Here is a 7,188-nt window from a genome sequence, read left to right as displayed (position 1 = left end):
CGTTTAACTTGAGTATTCACCCATGTTTTCCCCACCTGTAGTAACGCTCTTACAATCTTACTTTTATCGTTTGTCGTCTTTCCTCCTGTTTATTTGTTTTCGTATTTCAATTCGTTCATTCTTCGATTTTGGTAAATTATTTGGATGTTGTTTAAAGTTTTTATTAAAATTAGAATGTTTTCCGTTCTAGCTGATAATCTATAATGCACAGAATTATAATTATTAGTATGATGTTTCAATAAACGTTTATCAAAGCAACCGGAATAAATCTCATTATAGTCTAGGTTTGAAACCGCAACCTTCAAAAGACCAAAAAAGTACGCTACGAATAGACCACCACGCAATATAAAAATGGGTAAAAAATCAGTACTCTACTGCCATAGTTGCATAATACCACGGTGGAAATGAGTTGGTACTCAATTTGATTAGGTTAAAAACTCCCCTCTTAGAGGGTTATTATAGAGTTCTGGTTACGCTGAATGTTACTAGACAGTATAGCTGTAAAGTGCCATTTCAATTTTAGTTTGTTTTACGGAGTTTCAAAATCGGGCAAAATTTAACGAATATAAAAATCGTGTCATATTAAGAGTTATACATATTTGCTTTTAAATGTTCCATGTGTTTAATTTGATGTCAGGATGTACTTGTCCCTGCCAGCTAGCGTGCCGTCCTGTGTGCAAAGTTTTAGTCAGTTAAGAACGACCGAAAATCTTGCAAAACTCTTAATCGAACAAACTAGACAATTCAGTTTAAAACAATGTCATGATACAGTTTCATCATCTCTTTTTAGTTCGAAAGTAGGGCTACCATATATTGTCGATGTCAAAGCAATAATTTTGCACGGAAATCCATGTTAAATAACGTTTGCTTTACCATTGCCCATTTAAAAACTTCGATAACGTGGTTTGTTTTCACCTGTTCTCAGATTCAAAAGCGTACTCATTTTACTCGCCCTTTCTGGGAATGAGATTTACTATGCCACATAAAAGTGTTCGCTTGATCTGCAGAATAAGAGCTATTCTATCGAAAGTGGCGTAGTGAGGTTATTTGGCGCTCAGGGCCAAACTCCTAAATTTGCGCCCCCCCTCCCACCCCCCAACTACGCCAGCCCCAATTTCCACCATAAAATTCCTTGTTTTTAAACGAAACCTAATCATTATCAATAACAAAATTCATATTAATCTATTACAATTAAATTGATATATTAAAAAAATTTCAAGTTTCCAATATCCGCTTTAATACTTTAGGCGACTCTTTGGCACCCCCCTGGCCGTCGGCGCCCGGGGCGTATTCCCCCCTGCCCCCCCCCCTCACTACGCCTCTGTCTATCTATACCACTCTTAGAAATTACCGTAACCGAACGGTAATTTAACCCTAAAATTTACAGTCATATGAACGTATCAAATTTTGCCGTAAAATTAACGATCGAATTAGTGTTATGTTACTTAACGGTAATCTGATATTTAAAATTACGGTGAAATGGAACTTGAAAATTTTGACCGTTAAATAAACCATGATGTTTAAATAGTTGAGTAAATTGGGGTTTAGAAAACGAAAACAACATGCATTTTACTTTAAATATGCAAATTAAATTATTTTTAAATAGTATATAGTATTTTTTTTTAAATTGTGAAGCGGCCTTGAATGCACTATTTGAAATCAGACCTGTAATAAAATGGCAGCTCTCACAAATAAGGATATGAAAGAGTGTATAGAGAGGAGACGGGGGTCGGTCTTAACGGTAAACACAAGCCGAATACGCGTAGATTCGCAGTGTATTGATACAATTTTTATAGATATAGATATTTAAGACCACCGTGTATGTTTTCAAGTTCCCCTTCGACTTTAAATGTATTAAATATTTTTATACTCTAAATATACATATACTATTGTTTAAGGAACTTAATAAGTACAGCCATATTCTTCTTATATAAATTATAAATATTTTCATTAAAATAATAAAAAAAGCTTATTCTTACTCTCTTAAAGGGATAATGAAATGTTAAAATAACCTACTTTCAATTTATTCCGCTCCAAAATTATAATCCCGATTTTCTTTCATTGAAATTATTTGTTTTTAAAAATTGAGATTAAATAATTCCAACGAAAGAAAATCGGAATTATACTTAATTTTGGTAGTGGAATAGACAGAAAGTAGGTTATTTTACTTTATTTTTAATGGTAAATTTGTGTTAAATCTACAGGTGCATACTTTAACTTGGTAATATATCATAGCTAGTCAGTTAAGGGTACGGTATTGCGAAACTGGCACGTGGCTGTCAGCTGGAAAAAACCTTTCACACACAATAGAGCCCCGATGGAAAAGTCTACATCTCTATTGCGATGGATGGTAGCGGGACCTGAGATTTGTCGAGTGGTTCAACAATTTACAGATATTATTGGATTCAAAAGTTCTAAAAATCAGAAATTTCATCATGATGATACGCCAACTTCTCAAAACAAATTTTTTAGAAGGCGTCCAGTCACTCATATCAGTCATGAATGATATGGGAAATCCGTTAGCCGATGCAAGCGAAGATTTGCTTATTTTGGATACACGGCAAATTTTGGACAAAAGAATAGCGAATTATCTAAAAAATATAAAAACCATTGGGGAACTCCAATCAAATGAGCTATTTTGCAAGCGTCTTGTCGATTGTACCGTGGAAATTACGGATTTTCTGAAGAAAAACAAGTTTCCTCTTTTCAGCAGACCGCCACAAAAAGAGAAATGCAAAAGCCAGCTTCAAATTTAAAGTATTAAAAGCGACAGAAATTTATTTTCGAGACTTTATATAGCGTCTCAAGTACGAAGTGGAGACCTTTATGTTTTTTTAAGCATGAAAATCAAGCTTTTCCGCCATCGGTGACGAATAATGGAAGCATAAGGTTTGGCAAAAAATCCGATTTACTTTCGTGTTTAGAAGATCTGTTGACAGACTAGGAGGATATTCTAAAATCAGGTCTCGAATCCGACATGGTCATCATCGACGGCGCTGCAATCATCAATATGATAAAGCCTGGAAACGCTAAAACATTTTTAGATTACGCTGCGACCTTTTCTAAATACATAGTTGGTCTGTTTACCGGTTGCGTTCGTCGTGTTGAGGTGTCTTTGACGTGTACATAACAGGTAGCCTTAAAGAGAACGCGAGGAAGAAGCGTGGTACAGGTGGAAGAATACAAGTGGATGTTCGCAAGGATTTACCAAAAAAATGGCCAGAGTTTTTAAGAGAAAACGAAAACAAAAAAGAACTCTTTAGTTTCTTGAGTGTCTACGCCGTTACAGCTAAATATCCTGAAGCTCTATACATTACGAACAGAGAAAATGTTCTTAGTTCCATCCAAGGTAATCTTAAAAACCTTTCTCCGTGCTCCCACGAAGAAGCTGATACTAGGATGTTCCTACACGCTCTAGACGAAGCGAAGCCGGGAATGAAATCCATCCTGCTTAGAACTGTGGACACTGATGTCTTGACTCTAGGTATCAGCCTCGTGAACAAGATTCCTCGCGAACGTTTGGTTATAGCCTTTGGATCTGGTAAAGATTTCAATTACATAGACGCCACACGGTTATCAAGACAATTGGGTATAGACAAATCTGAAGCCTTGCTGGTTTTTCACGCGTTAACAGGACTCAACTTCCTGTTTTAATGGAAAAGGTAAAAAAACCACGTGGTCAACATGGAAGTGTTTCCAAGACGTAACTTCGGCCTTTAAACAACTATCGCTGTGTCCTACTAAATCGGACCTTAAAGAGGTTATGCCGTTGATTGAGAGGTTCTTAGTTTTAATGTACGATCGTTGCAGTACCGACGAAGAAGTTAATAAAGCGAGACAAAGTCTTTTCACCCAGAAAAACCGCGAAATTGAACTAATTCCACCAACACAAGACGCATTATTGCAACACTTATTACGTGTAGCTTTCCAGGCGGGTCACGTGTGGGGTCAAGCTCTAATAAGAGAACCCATTTTAAGAGAACCGTCGAGTTTTGGGTGGACAAATTTAAAAAGTGAAACTGGTCATAAATGGCAACCTCTTTGGATGACTCTGCCCCCAGCGGGTGATGTCTGTAGAGAGATGGTAAAATGTGGTTGCGTCAAAGTTTGTCGGGGTAATTGTAAATGCCACAAAGCTAATTTACCATGTACCGAACTTTGTAAATGTGGAGGATGCGAAAACGATTTTTAATAGTTTATCAAAAAAAATTGAAATGGATAATTGAAAAAGTATGAAAAATGTAAGACTAATAGAAAATAACACGCTAATTAATATTATAGGTTATGTTAAAAAAACGTTTTATCATCTAACGCAATAAGGCAGTTGAAATTAAAAATATTACATATAAATATTGTATCAACACACTGCGAATCTACGCGTATTCGGATGGTGTTTCACTTTATAGACCGACCCCCGTTTCTTCTCTATAGCGCAAAGCGGCGAGCGGCGCGCGCACCCGGCTGCCTTTTGAAAGGGTTGTTCATTATCCCTTTAAGAGAGTAAGAATAAGCTTTTTTTATTATTTTAATGAAAATATTTATAATTTATATAAGAAGAATATGGCTGTACTTATTAAGTTCCTTAAACAATAGTATATGTATATTTAGAGTATAAAAATATTTAATACATTTAAAGTCGAAGGTGAACTTGAAAACATACACGGTGGTCTTAAATATCTATATCTATAAAAATTGTATCAATACACTGCGAATCTACGCGTATTCGGCTTGTGTTTACCGTTAAGACTGACCCCCGTCTCCTCTCTATACACTCTTTCATATCCTTATTTGTGAGAGCTGCCATTTTATTACAGGTCTGATTTCAAATAGTGCATGCAAGGCCGCTTCACGCGGTCAAGTGCACGTGACGTCTCGAGCTGATGAGCACGTGCAGGCGCCCTTGCCTGTACTATTTTAAATTAGGCCTGTAAGGAAATGGCCGACTTCGTAAAAGAGTGTATAGCGCAAAGCGGCGAGCGGCGCGCGCACCGGGCTGCCTTTCGAGAGGGTTGTTCAAAAAGGTAAGTTTACAGTTTTCATCAACTTTGACAGCTTGTCACACCTGTCACAGCAGAGGTAGAGAATGCCTCTAATCTATTTTTGATTCTACATACTTCAAAGTATTTTTTCGCAAATTTGCATGCTTTAATTCAAAAGTTCACGATTATTTTCTGTAGCCTCTAGACTAGTTTGAGTGTTTTATTTAATGTGGCGTTACCGTAGAAAAACATTTTCCCACCAGCTCTAGGTTAAAAACTTATTTCAACGGTCAAAGAATTAAAAATGTAATAGGAAAAATGTAAAAGGATTAGTTTGGTGGGAAGTTTGGAACTTTTAGTCTTGATCACATTTATAGTTGTATAGTTGGTCCAGAGATGTCGCTCTTGCCTGAAAGATTCAGCGCGTTTTTTTATTTGAATATTTCATAGAGCAGTTATATTGGCGGGAAGTTTGAATTAAACCCGGGTCTCCTGAGGGTGGGCGGGTTGGTCTCATTCGATAGAACTCTTTTTTTCCGCCCCCTCCGACCAACCCCCTTAAAGGGAGAGTGACCGAAAAAAACAAGCTGTTCTCATTCGAAAGAACAATAAAAGTAAAATATTGGAAGCGTCTACGCTCGCGTCTACGTGAAAGAGTGAGACCAAAAAATCCAAAGCAGTCGAACTTAGGGCCTGTTTCAAAAGTCTGCTTTGCTAGAATCGCACATGTTAAATTCAATGGGCTAGCACTTTGGCTAGGGCTTTTGCAACAGGCCCTTAAGCTGCAAAGTATGCGACCATAGGATGGTAAATTATATATCAAACGATAGGAAATCACATGGCCTCAACAGTTTGTATTGCTTTGCCCACCCGCGTACCCCGAGAGTGGGTGGCGCCCAAGTTTTAATCCTTCTACTTAGAATGGTATTTTATATATCTAACGATAGGTAATCACATGGCCTCAACCGCTTTTGTATTGGTTTGCCCACCCACGTTTCCTGAGGGTGGGCGGCATCCACTCTTTAACTTAGGATGGCAATTAATATATCAAACGATAAGAAATCACGTAGCCTCAACTGCTTTTGTATTAGTTTGCCTACCTGTGTCTACTAAGGGTGTATGGGTTTGCCCACTCAAATACACTGATGTGGAACTAATATTACGGCCTGGGCCGACTTGTTCTCTCTGGCTCTAATTGCTTCACTTAGCTGCTGCATGGCACGACCTCCGACCATGGACACTATCCATGCTTGGACCCTTTTCGCTAGCGTTCGTTCTCTTTTCACAGCCCCCCCTCCCTCTCTATCTGTGTCACGGAGGCACCTTTGCCCGGGCCGTATTCATTTCACGCATATCCATAATACCAACCGATATGCCATTTGATTTTAAACGCCTGCAATTTCCAATCAATCTTAGCTTCGCAATGACAATTAAAAAAGTGCAAGATGCGGGAATGAATTTAGATAACCCATGCTTTTCCCATGATCAGCTTTATGTGGCGTGCTCAAGAGTTGGAGCTGAAAATAACCTGTACATACTTACTCCGTACGAAGAAACTACAAATATTGTGTACCAAAACGCTTTATCATAATTACATCTTACATTAATCAAAGAAAACAAATATATGTTAATATTACAAGATATGATATTTTCCACTATTAAACGTTTACAATTTAAAAAAAATACTATATACTATTTAAAAATAATTTAATTTGCATATTTAAAGTAAAATGCATGTTGTTTCCGTTTTCTAAACCCCAATTTACTCAACTATTTAAACATCAATGTTTATTTAACGGTAAAAATTTTCAAGTTCCATTTCACCGTAATTTTAAATATCAGATTACCGTTAAGTAACATAACACTAATTCGATCGTTAATTTTACGGCAAAATTTGATACGTTCATATGACTGTAAATTTTAGGGTAAATTACCGTTCGGTTACGGTAATTTCTAAGAGTGGTATAGATAGACAGAGGCGTAGTGAGGGGGGGGCAGGGGGGAATACGCCCCGGGCGCCGACGGCCAGGGGGGTGCCAAAGAGTCGCCTAAAGTATTAAAGCGGATATTGGAAACTTGAAATTTTTTTAATATATCAATTTAATTGTAATAGATTAATATGAATTTTGTTATTGATAATGATTAGGTTTCGTTTAAAAACAAGGAATTTTATGGTGGAAATTGGGGCTGGCGTAGTTGGGGGGTGGGA

This window comes from Leiobunum rupestre, chromosome 3, assembly GCF_980474605.1.
Source record: "Leiobunum rupestre chromosome 3, qqLeiRupe1.1.hap1, whole genome shotgun sequence".
Taxonomy (NCBI): Eukaryota; Metazoa; Arthropoda; class Arachnida; order Opiliones; family Sclerosomatidae; genus Leiobunum; species Leiobunum rupestre.
This window is presented reverse-complemented; position numbering follows the sequence as displayed.